At 41.4% G+C, this 13,255-nt stretch overlaps 1 long non-coding RNA gene across 1 annotated transcript in view; it reads left to right on the top strand.

Annotated features, from left to right (window-relative positions):
• The window catches only part of LOC116073512, a 26,013-nt gene extending 12,758 nt beyond the window's left edge, over positions 1 to 13,255 (top strand). The window contains exon 3 of the long non-coding RNA XR_004111836.1: positions 13,162 to 13,255. This is a non-coding gene — a long non-coding RNA (uncharacterized LOC116073512). The remainder of the gene's footprint in view (positions 1 to 13,161) is intronic.

Genomic DNA, 13,255 nt, shown 5'->3' with positions numbered 1-13,255 from the left:
TCAGGCTCCTGTAACACAGAGCAGGCAACTGGCACTACATCAAGGAGATATATCAGCTCATGCTGCACCAGGAAAGGCAGCCATATTAAATTAAATTAAATTAAAATGTCTCCAACAGATGCTCTACTCTCAGAGGGATCAGTACCAATTGTATACCTTATCACCCATCACAGGGGCCATGTAACCAACCCTCCCTAACCCCTCTTTGCTTCTGGTCATTTCTTTGGGCTATAATTGCTTTGAATGACATTTCCTGGGAAGATGTTAATAAAGGTCTATTTATTCCTTATAGGGCCCCAACGACAGGCCAAAGATTGATTCCACCAAAGTCTAGCTTGGTGAATCCAATGAGTTTATTGGAGTTATGGGAACGTGGGGAAGGTGTTACCTACAGGGACACGTGTGACTCAAAGGTGGCTGGAAGAGCCCTGCCCATTGTGGGTGATGATTCAAGGAAGCCAAATGGTTAGGGTTACCTGGCAACTTAGAGATAGCTCTAGCTGAGTTACTGCACCCCCATTATCTCCCAAAATGTCCATTGTTCAGATAACCTTGGAAGGGGGCCACAGAGTCTCGTAGCTTTCTGAGGTTCTTGAGTCTAGTAAGTTCTACACATCTCCAGAGTCTTAGGATCCCCAAAAAGATTGCTCCAGCTTGGAGAAAACAACCGTACAATATCTGTAGAAATCAAAGCAACTTCTAGAACTGTATATAATGTAGATATTTCTGATTGTTATCTATGTAAATGGTTCCTTACCTTGACCATGTAAGCAATTTTATTTGGTAAGGAGTAGAGTCTCTATAACTCAAGTCTTTAAACCACTTGGAACACGTTACAAGTTCTTCATTAGTGAGTAAGCTAAGCTGAAATCTTCATCAAGTATTCACTTTATATTTGTATATTTATGATTTTGCCTTGTAAGTTGATAGGTCCTGGGGAACTATGTACCCAGAGATGTCCATCTCCTGAACAGCTTAAAAGACACACTCCCCTATCCGACCCCCTCTTGGTGTTGAGAGGAGAATTTTGAGTGGGACTAAATTTTTGACTTTGTAGACTTAAAGTCACTGGGGTTTCTCCCTCTCAATTCATTTCTTTTTGGTTTTGGTTTTGACTCAGTAATATGTTGAAGGAATTATAGCTCCTTCAACCTAGAAAAACTGAGGATTTAGCTTTATGGTGTAGCCAGCTAGACAGAAAGTGGCTTCTACCAGGTGAGACACAATAGAGAATTTAGCTAGAGGTTTATGTTTTCGTTTTGTTAGTTCATGAAGCTTACATGTTTGTCCATTTTGAATGCCAATCAATTAAAAATGTCATGTCTACTGTGAAAATGAGAACATCTCTTTCATAACTGCTACTGAAAGCATTGTGTTTTCATTTTTAATTTTTGTCTCTTGTGTCCCCAAGCCTGGGGCTGTAATTGTAGAAATAAAGCCATTGGCCTTTTGCAATTAGGAAATGCCGTTTCTTCTCAACATGTGTCTTTATATTCCTATTTCTGAGGATGTAAACAAATTAAATTATAAAGTATTTTAAAACTACAATTACTTTTTTCTGGTTGGTTTATAAAATGAATAAATGCCTATATAAAATAAATGATGCTTATATAAATATAAAATAATAAATGAGTGCCTATATAAAATCCTTAACATGTAGGATAGTTAAACATCAAATTATTTAACACACCATGGCAAAGTGCTATTTTTTTCCCTCTAGCTAACTCAGAATTTTGTTTGTTTGCTTTTGAGACAGGGTCTCACTATGTGGTCCTGGTTGAGATGGAACCTGCTGTGTAGACCAGACTGATCTCAATTTTGCTATAACTTTGAATGCATCTATTATACAGATGTGTCCCCAGACCTGGCCCAGACACCTTTTAAGAATCTGAATTCACAGAACTAAAGTAAATGTTTGGCAGATGTTTACTATTTATTTCTTAGCTTCTTTATTAATTATTGTTACTAATAATTTACTAATATCATTTAAATGAATACAAACTTCTCTAATTTATTGCTTATATCACAATATAAGTAATTAGCTTATTCTAGTTGGTGTGTTTTCCACAATTTTTACTTATCAAATAAGCTAATGTTGATACAATGTTTGAAGGTAAGAAAAATGTAAATTTATTTTCAACTACATTAAAACATCTTAAAATACTTGACTGCAACAGTCATTGTGTGTTTGTAGCATGCCAGCTTCCAGATAATCTCTAAGACCTCTACATGATTTAACACTTTGCTTTGCTGTTAAGTTAGCTTGACTATGGGTCAGTAGTCACACAGAGGCTCACTAGCTAGAGCAGAGCACTGACCTACCGATTATTGAACACACTTTTACTTGGTTTTGTAGGAGAAAAAGCAAACACTACTACAGTGGTGCATGTTAACAACCTCCTTTTTGCCACATGGCAGCTGATAGGACTATGAGAGTCCTTTTTTCCCACTGGCTTGTGAACTACTTTTCTGCTCTCTTGTAGCCCACGCAGTCTTCTCACCGGGAAGAAGACACGCGGACACTAGGTTCCTTCTGCAGCAACTGTTTATTTGTTTCCATCCATAGGGAAAAAAGGGTCGAGCCCAAAATCCGCACTGCTTATATACAACACAGTGCGGAGTATCTGCCCACAGCGTGGCGTGTCTGCTCATGATTGGCTGTTCGCTCATTACCCTACGTAACGCCCCGGGATGGGCCGTGACATGGCGTCCTTTTCACTCCATGCACATGCGCAAACAGTTGTCCACTAGGAGTTAACAGCGGAAGTAGGTACCATCCTGCCATGGCGAATGCCTCTCAAGATTCACGGCTCCCCACACTCTCTGTCTTTTCCCCATTGATGTGTGAAGTCACTTCCTCTGTTTGTAACTTCCCACATCCACAAGGATCTCTGTCTCTGACCTGTGTCCATACCACAGAGTGTTCATCACTTTGCTGTAGCAGTGAATCCTAATCTCTAATAAGACGGGCCATTATTATCTTGTGGAAACTGTAGAGCAGGGCCATCATTGGAGTAGATACAACTTATAAATGAATGGGGTGGAATAGAAATCTTTACCACGTTGCATGATTAGCTCAAGCAGGACTGCCTCTCACAGACAGGCCCCTTTAATAACGTGTTGGGATGCATTCATCACGATCCTGTGGGGTTTGTGTCTGCTCTTTTCTCTGTAGATGTCTTGCCCCTGTGAACAATTCCAGCTGTTTAGATTACACTTCTGGGAAATCGCAGCTGCCTCAGGGCAGTGCTGTTGGTTTACTAGGTTCTTCTGCTAGCTGGAGAATGTTATAAATTCTCTTCTCAGTTCTCACAGGTTGGGGTTGAATTCTTATTTTTACTTTTTAGGTAAGTAAATAAATTTATAACCTCAAATGCTGACAGTTTAAACTCTTAAAAACATTTTAATGATTTATTTATTCTTACTTAATGTTCACTGGTGTTTTACGTGCATGCATGTCTGTGTGAGAGTGTCAGATCCCCTGAAACTAGAGTTACAGATGGTTGTGAGCTGCCATGTGTGTGCTGGAAATTGGACCTGGTCCTCTGGAAAGCAATTAGTGCTCTTAACCATTGAGCCATATCTCCAGTCTCTACAATTTAAACTATTTATCTTAAACTTTTATACTTAGGTAAAATAATCTAAGAAAAACACCAAAAGAATAAAAGCTTCAGGTCCCTTTGCAATCATTGAAGAAAATAATTTTTGTTTATGTGGCAACACTACTTTTGTTTATTATATTAAAATGAGAGATTCATTTGAAGATAGTGAGGATGACTACGTATCACTTTACCTCAAATAATATCATAAATTTATTTAAAAAACTTAGCTTTGAACTCATATCTCCAAACCTAGTCCTGCATCAAAATTAAAATGTCATCAGAATACAAAACAAAATCACAAAGGACAAAAAGTGATGTTTACCTACTATGGCTTATTAATAAATTTGAAAATCTTTTTTTTTTTTAAAGATTCACTCCATTTATCCTATGTGTATGAGTACATTGTAGCTGTACAGATGGCCGTGAGCCATCTTGTATGTGGCTGTTCTCAGGCCCCGATAGCTCTTGCCCCGCTAGCTCCTGTGTAATTTACTGTAGCTGTCTTCAGATGCACCAGAAGTGGGCATCCGATCTTATTATGGATGGTTGTGAGCCACCATGTGGTCGCTGGGATCTGAACTCAGGACCTTCAGAAGAGCGGTCAGTGCTCCTACCTGCTGAGCCATCTCACCAGCCCAAATGTGAAAACCTTAAAGCTTAGCATTATAAGCTATTAATGCTCTAAGCAGGGTTAGTAGGGCATTGGCCTAGCATGGACAAGGCTCTGGATTCTGTCCCTGATCGACACTGCAAACAGACACTTTTTGCTAAAATCATTTAGTTCTGAGAAGCTGCTTTCTTGATTTACTAATTAATGTCTTTACCTACTAATATTATATGAACGGTTATTTTAAAATTAATTTTCTAGGCTAGAATATATAGCCATAGTTGTCACCATCGACTTTTTCTTTGTTCTTAATGGTTGTTATTTCTAGGGTGATCAACCTTGCTGATTTGCAATTTTCCAGACCTAGAACATCCAGTGTATGAACCAGAGTTTTCTGGGGAGTGGTTCTGATGCTTTGACCGGGAAATCGCATTTGAACACTGAAAGTCCTAATCCCCAAATGGTTCTTGATTGATCAATAAAGATGCCAGTGGCCAATGGTTGGGCAGAAGAGGCAGGACAGGTGGGCTAGGAGATGCAGGAAGAGGAGAGGGTATTTTCAGAGGGAGATTCATCAGCCATGTGAGATCTCAGGTAGAGTGGCCATTGGCCGCTTCCCCAGGCAGGAGATTAGAAATGCCACTAAACCAAGGGCAGAGATAGAGTGTTCAGCAAGGAGTAAAGGAAAAGGCACACTAGCCTCCGGTGGCTTGGAAAAGCCCAGCCACTGAACCATAAGGCAGGTATGAGTGTGTATGTCTTTCATCTGCAGATCCAAGAGATCCAGGATGCTGACTGGTAGCATGGTCCGCCCAGAGCTTAAAGCAGGGTAGTAGAAACTACACACTACAGGGTTGTCCTGAGAAAACCTGTATAATCTGCCTAGAGCACAGAGACCCTGCCACTGACCTCTGCAACTTTACAGTATGTGTTATGGCTTAATGCCTTTAATATGCAAAGGAGAAGGGAGAGATGGAAGAAGACAAATGATTAAGGAAGAAGGATGACGGAAGAAGGAAGAGGAGGGAGGGAAGCATTCCTCTCGCAAAAGAAGCGAGACTCTTTCCCGCACCATTGCCTTCTGTTTAATTCAAACATCTTCTTGTCACTTTGATTCAATAGGCAACCAGACACTGCATCTCAGACACCCACCTCTTAATCAAGGATTCAAATCATCTCTGACAACTTTTTTGATTTTTTTTTGTCTTCCACAAATCGGGTGTGAGATATAGAAGAAAATTAAATAAAGCTTGCAGAGCTTCTTTTAAACCTAAAACAGGCTTTTGAGATTTCCCACAGGACTCCTGGCAAATCACGAAGATTTATCTTTTACCTTATAAAAAGGGATGCTGAAAGTAAATAGGTTTGGAAGGCTGAATGGAAGAAGCTGTGGAATCAGAAGATACTCTCTCTCTTCCCTAGTACCAGTGAGATGATTACCACAAACACTTAAGGACCCTCACACTTATGTGCAGTTCTCTCAGATTAATCTATCCCTTCCTTTCTGTGTGTATTTTACTTTTAAGAGAAAAAAAAAACATGCTAGTTAAAGGTCTTACAAAATTGTTCTGTTGATTTTTTTTTCCTACAGTTATTTGAGGTTTGTTAGTGTTTTTAAATTGCTGTTTAAAGTCTTAATTTACAACAGAGTCTTTTCTTTAGAAGACAACACTGAATCAAGTCACCTTTAAGCCAGTGTTTTTCAGATGCATATTCACCCTTCTCCTGAATGGAAGCATTTAAAGTTACTCCCAAGTTTTCTGAATCCCTTTGATGTTTGTGATACATAATATACTTGCTGTATACAAGGACAGTGATACGACTCAGTAATTTTCCTCTACAAAGTATGTTCATTCAAGTAGTTTATTTTCTAGCATTTACAACATTTTACTTTTCTAGATTTTGTTATGTGTATTAGGTTTTATTGAAGATTTTAAATTACCAGTATTCAATGTTATATGACTACTTATTTACCCAAGAAACAATCAGAATCTGCCCTGAATCTGCTAAAACTGATAAGGAGAAGTTTGGTCATTTGAATGAGAAATTTCCCCGTGGTTCTGGTGTTTGGACACTTGGCTCCCAGTTGATAGTGCTGTTGGGAAGGTTTAGGAGTTGCAGCCTTGCTGGAAGACATACACAAGAGATTTTTTTCCTCTACAAAACAGCGTTGCCCTGGGCCAGCTGTGACTTAACGCTTTCCGAAGTGCAATCTAAACAGCTGGAATTATTCACAAGGGTGAGAAATCTACAAAGGAGTAAACAGAAGCAGAGCCTACATGATCTTTATGGAGAAACCCTAACAGGTTTACTAAAGACCACAGAAGAGGCCTATCTAGTGTAACGTGGGAAAAGAATAAACAAAACTAGAGCAGAGTCGGGAGCAACGTGTCGCTGTTGTACAACTGTGGCAGCAGTGACAAAGCATAGCTTATACACATGTGTCATGCTAGGCGTGGGAAGGTGGCTTAGCGCATAAAAGCACTTCCCGAGGAGCCCGTTAAGCTGAGGCCCACCCCTGCAACCCACAACAGGGTGGGAACTCAACATAGTCATCTTTGACCCCCTCACATGCACTATGACATGTACATGCACCCACCCTACCTCCCCCAGCCACAGCCATAGCAAATAAGAGAATGTAAATGTGCTACACTAATCCTATTAAGATGGGCTTTTAGCGAGGGAGTTGGAAAATGAGAGTATAAAAATAAAAAGAATAAACTCATTGTGTGTATATGTCAGATTACTTTGTTCCTTCAAGATTTAATGAGATTACGCATTCAGAAGCACTTGGCCTGTTGCTTTGTGAGAAAGCTTCGTTCTTTGACAGAGTTCTCAATTCCTTGCAAGGAAACCAGTCTCCTTAGGTCTTATGTGCATTTCCCCCCATCCTTGTAATTTTGTGCACCTAGGCTTCCTCATTTTGCCTTGATTTGGTTAGCTACTGGCTGGCCTTTTATTTGTGAAGATCTAACTCTTGGGTTTATTATGTATTTGTATTTTCTTTTAAAAAAAAAAAAGGTTTATTTATTTATTTAATATGAATAGACTGTCACTCTCTTCGGACACACCAGAAAAGGGCATTGGATCCCATGACACACGGTTGTGAGCCACCATGTGGTTGCTGGGAATTGAACTCAGGACCTCTGGAAGAGCAATCAGTGCTCTTAACGGCTGAGCCACCTCTCTAGCCCATGTGTTTGCATTTTCAACATTGCTCATTATCATACCTCTTAGTTACTTTCCATATTAACAATTTCTTTCTCCTATTGCTCTTACATTTATTTTTCTCTTCATTTTGTAACTTTTCATTTCTTTGTGTTAGGGTTGGGGTTGTTTGTGGGTGCAACGTGTGTGTCCCTGTGCATGTGTGAGTGTAGTGTCTGTACACTTGTATGTGCAGGCATGGAGAGGCCAGAGATCAATCTCAGCGTCGTTTATACACCTTGCTTTATAAGACAAGATCTCTCACTGGAAGCCCAGGCTCACTTATTGACTTATTAGACTGGCCTGGACAATGGGTGGCAGGAACCTGCTCGTCTCCACTTCCTTAGCCCTGGGCTTGCAAGTGTGCACTGCCACACCTGACTTTTTATGTTGGCACTAGGGATCAAACTCAGGTCCTCATGCCTGTGTGGCAAGCACTTTAGACTGAGCCATCTCTCCAGTTTCTCTAAGCCCTAATTTCTAAATTCAATCATTCTCATACTTGATCAAGTACTTATCATGCTTTATTAAGATCCTCGTTCAGCTATAGAAATTTATAGTATTTATAAAACTTCTTATAATTTTCAAGTAATTATAGACATGAAACAAATCACAAGAAGAATACCAAAAGATCCCTTATTCTCACACCTAGCTTTCCTGGTGGCAATATCTTCTGTAAGTCCACAGCATGATAAAGGCCGGGAGCTGTTGGCCTGATCAATACAGTGAACTGACCATAGAACTTCGATTTCATTCATTTTTGGCATATTCTAATATTTACATCTTCAGGCATAATTTTATGATATTTAATCAGATGAATAATCCTCACCATAATCATGTGTTCTATCCCCCCTTTTACACCATCCCTCTACTGCCCCTGTCCTATTCCTCATAGCTTCAAGTGTGTCTCCTTCACATTTGTAACTTAGTGCCATACAAAGGTACCATATAAAACCTGACTTCTATGATTCACTTGCTTGTTTGTTTGTTTGTTTTGTTTGTTTTTGAGACAGGGTTTCTCCGTGTAGCTCTGACTGTCCTAGAACTCACTCTGTAGACCAGGCTGGCCTCGAACTCAGAAATTCACCTGCCTCTGCCTCCCAAGTGCTGAGGTTAAAGGCATATGCCACCACTGCCCGGCTATGATTGGCTTTTAAAAGTGCATTTTTATTGTGTGCAGTGTCTGTCTGTCTTTCTGCCTGCCTGCCTGCCTGTCTGTCTGTCTGTCTGTCTGTCTGTCTGTCTGCTCTTGTTCTCAGTGTGCCATGGCATGGATATGGATGTGGAGGTCAGAGAACAACTTGTTGGGGTCAATACCCTCCTTCTGTCATGTGGGCCCTGGAGAGAGAATTCAGGTTGTCAGACATAGGACAAGGGATATTGAGCCATCCCTCAGACTCATGACACTGGCTTGTAAAAATCTGTAGAGTTATCTAAGATCCATCCAATTAGTTGTTAAGTAACAATCACATGCTGTTATTTACTGTTGATTGACAGTTATCCCATGTACAATGTACCACAGTTTGTTCTTGTCTTTCATGTGTGAAGAGGCATTTTGACATTAGGTTTTGGTTATTATAAAGAAAGTGGTTTTAAATAACTCTATAACATGTAATTTAGACCTAGTTGTACAACTAGGTCTTCCGGCTGGTTCCTAACTGGATTATTTATTTTCCTATCATTGGCCTTAGAGTATTCTTCACTTATTTTGGGAATAAGTCCTCTGCTAGATATATGATTTTTTTCTCCCATTTCCCCCCTCATATCAGTTTCTAATCATAGTACTACTTTTAGAATTATAATTTAATTAAAAAAAAACTTTAAGGGACTTGATAGACAAAAAGAATGGGATTTATTAGTGACACGGTGTCAGTTGGGGTAGGTTATCCAAGGCTAACAGAGACACATGTTTGCTTAGGTATGGCTTTTAGCTGAGTCTTGAAGAAATCTGTGGTTGATTACAAGAACCTTGAGAACTATCAATTAGGGGCTATAAAATGGTAAGAGTCCCAAAGTGCAAAATAGCAAAGTGTCCTAAGACCTCCCCAGGCTTTATCTTGATGCCCACAGGTGAGGCAATGCCCACCCCACCTGAAGAGCAGCCACTCTCACAGAGATGGTTCTTTTGGAGACCAAAGGTCCCTGCCTATGGCTGCGTGGCAGGAAGGTTTCTGAACTTGAGCTGGAGCTTTCTTAAAAGGACCATAAATGACAGGGTGGTAAAGGTTGGGTCGATAACCACAGTGTGTGAAGTCCGGGCTATTAATTAACTTATTGAACAGTCTAGAAAACTGGACTCAGTGTGTAGAGGAGGCAGGAAGGGGGTGGAGAACAGCATTTGACCAGGTCCTTCTGGCTGGCAAAAGTCTGCAGGAAGTACGATGGTGATAAGATGGGCCGTCAGGGAGCTCCTGGGATATGTGGGTAGGATCCTCCCTTTCCTGTTAAGATCACCCCAGCACCATTCCAGTCAAAACTGAGCAGAATTAGGAGAATCATCCAATGAGAGCTTTTAGAAGGAGAAAATTTCTGGGCAAGTTCCTAGAAAGAGAAGGGGCATCTGTCAGGGATAGGGAGAGAAGAAGGGTAGGCTCCATGTATTAACTCCAGGAGGGAAATGTGAGTCCAGGAGCTTCAGGGTGGAGGAAGGGATACAAGAGGCCTCAAACACCAAAATGAAGAGGGCATGGGCCCTGTGACAGGAGTGCGGGTGGTTACCATGGGCACAGGCAACTTCTGAAGTCCCTTCTCGTCATTCCCACTGGGTCTAGGATGTCAAGAAGAGTTCCAGGTCACATTGTTGGATTGAGGAATTACCCACTTCAGGTTCTGTTTTTAAAATTTTAACTTTTGAGACAGGATTGCCCCATGCCCCAGCCCAAGACTCTAGTTAGCCATCAATGACCTTGAACTCTTGACCTTCATGTCTCCACTCCCAATGGCCAAGATCATAGTAGTCTGCCACCACACCTGGCTCTACTCCAGGTCCCTTAGAAACAGATTCTGAAGGTTATTTCTTCCTCCTCTGGTGCCCTGATTGATTGACCCCATTGCTGTATGCTGGTGCCTGCTGGGAATCTCCCCCTTACCTTCCAAATCCCTTCCCAGCTTGCAGGCAGTCCTCTGGCCCTGTTGTGGAATCCTCTGTGAAATGGACTAGCAGCTCTTCTGGCACTGAGCAGGATATCACCACACTTGGAAAGACACTGGGGGACACCTCAGCTCCCTGAGGCTATTATGAAATTGCTTCTATCACCACACCTTTTAACGATCAACTTAATTTCATTGGTGTGCTTTCTTGTTGTTTGTTGAGCTGAAAAATAACAGAAAGTTGTTCTCAAGGTTTGGGAGCCAGAAATAAAAGGTCAGTGTTGGTGTGGTTAAATCTTCTCACTTAAAACCTTCAGAGCTTCTTTCATAGGACCTAGGAGCAATAGTCTTTAACATTCATTGATACGTGAGTATAACACTCTAATTTTTGCTATGATATTCAAATCATCATATTCCATGTGTGTCTTTCTGGCTTCTGTAAGAATAGTTTTGTTGGATCTAGTGTGACCTGTTTTGGTTTTTACTTTAATCCCATTTCTATTGTTTGCTTGCTGTTTAGTTTATTAACACATTTATTCACGTGTGTGTGGAAGTTGGAGGACAGATTTGAGCAGTCATTTCTCTTCCTCTGTTGGGTGGGTTCCGGAGCTCAAACTTAGGTCATCAGGCTTGGGTGTGAATGCCTTACCCATTGAACTATCTTCCTGAACCTTTCTTGTTTGTTTTAAGAAAGGGTGTCACTAGCCTAGGCTGGCCTCTAGCTGGAAATCTTCCTGTCTCAGCCTTCTGAGTAATGGGATTGTTAAGTGTGTATATCATCTGCTTTCTGAATAAATAACAACAAAAAGAAGTCAAAGAGGACATGACTGTTTAAAGGCATGGTTGAGGAGGTTTATTGTAGATGTGAGGGAAAACACAGCCAGAGGCATCAGGAATGATCCAGACTGGACGTGACCCATCCATTGAGCTGGGCCATGTGAGGAGAACAGAGAGAGAGACAGAAAAGGAAGAGAGAGGAACCTGTAATTGGGGCCAAGAGGCCAAAGGGCCAAAAAGAGGGCCAGCATAGCCAACATGGCTAGCTTATATGGGAATCAGAGCAGCTGGGAGAAGGGCAGACCAACCCTTGGGCTAGAGAGTTCAGGGTAGGGGACAGGATATGACAGGCAGGAGTCCCCTGTAACTCCTGGGTAGGGACTGAGGGATGTTGGGAGAATCTGGCATCTAGTGTCAGCTTTGATATATTAATAGGCACTTCAGTTAGACATTTTCCTCTGGGTTTGAGACATAAACTTTCCACTGGGTTTTAAATAATTAAGTTAATAAGAAAGTCACTGTCTAATCCTCTTTCCCAATTTTTGGTCTATGATTCAGAGAAACAGCTTCTGTGTGTTGGTCCGCTCCTCATCTCTTCTACTGTCATCTTCTTCTAGTTTCTTGGCATCCAGGATGAATCCTTCAGGAGAGGGAACAGTGGCATAAAAAGATTTAAGTACCAATCTTGGAGCTGTCTCCTGGCTCTGCCTGGGAAGCCCTATGGGGCAGAAAAGAAATTGCCACCAGTCTGTGTGCTATACATAAGGAGTCTATGAGAGCAAAGGGTTTCTCGCAGTTACTATCAAGATAGTCCCAGTCTGCATAGAAGATTAGGTATCTGGAAGTTCCTGAACTACTGTTGGATTAAAAAAAATTACCCTGACATTTGGTAACATAAACAAAAAGGATCATTTCAAGTTCTAGGGGTAGGAGATGAAAACAGCTTGTTTAGATCTGGGCCTCTAATTTTTAAGATGGCTCAGAGATAGTCGGGAGATGTCTCAGTTGTTCTTAATGTGGGCTTCCTCACGACTCCCAAATGTCCTACTGACCCAGTGCTGTCTTTCTGTAGACCAGGTGGTTCAGACAAGTGGACAAGGAGGGAATGGAATCTTTTAGCCTTAGGCATCACATGTGACCTCGGCTTCCAGTCCATTGTCTCTCTGCATTCAAGGGTCATCAGGCCTTTGAATTTGTCTACCTTAGTATCTATGTATATGCATGTGTCTGCAGACCCTGTGCAGAAGGTGGCTTCACGCCATCTGGATCTAGAGTTGCAGGAGGTTGTGAACCACCTAAGGTAGGTTCTGGGGTTTGAACTGAGTTGTCCAAAGGAATAGCAAGCTCTCTTAACCATTCAGGCATCTTTCCCGCTCAAAGGCAATAGGTGAAGTGTTGTAAAAGCACAACAGCTCCCTTCTCCATTGTTCCCCACCCTCCTCCTCCATTGCTCCCCACCCTCCTTCTCCATATTCCTCTCCCTGGTTCCAACGCTGCTTTGCTCCCTGACCCTAACCCCTACCCTACATGTTCAGTGTCCATGTTGGAGTGGGGTGATTGTGGGACAGTGGGCATGGTGAGTATCAAATTCCAATCTAGAAGTCTTGGGCAGCGCTTGTGGTGTGGGGAGCGGTGTGTGATCCCTCCAATGTTAAAGCTTGTCTACTTGAGACATCATTCTCTGGCTAATATGGAGACCGTAAGATCTTAGCACTCACAGAAATCTTTTTTACTACCCTCTATGCCAAAGAATCTTTCCTCATAAAAGATGAGTGTAAAGAGGAAGAAAATGACTGAGGGAGGAGGGATAAAATTTTAACACATATGGCTGTAATTTTAAGCAATTTAACCCTTTGTACATTTCTGTTTCCTCAACAGGAGGCCAAGAATAATCGTATTTACCCTACAAAATCATTATAACAAAGGCTAGAAGAGAGCATTGGAGCCCTTGGAGCTAGAGTTAAAAGCAGTT

The sequence above is a fragment of the Mastomys coucha genome, unplaced genomic scaffold (genome assembly GCF_008632895.1).
Source record: "Mastomys coucha isolate ucsf_1 unplaced genomic scaffold, UCSF_Mcou_1 pScaffold23, whole genome shotgun sequence".
NCBI lineage: Eukaryota > Metazoa > Chordata > Mammalia > Rodentia > Muridae > Mastomys > Mastomys coucha.
The sequence above is the reverse complement of the archived record's forward strand: the minus strand, read 5'-3'. Positions and strand labels throughout refer to the sequence as shown.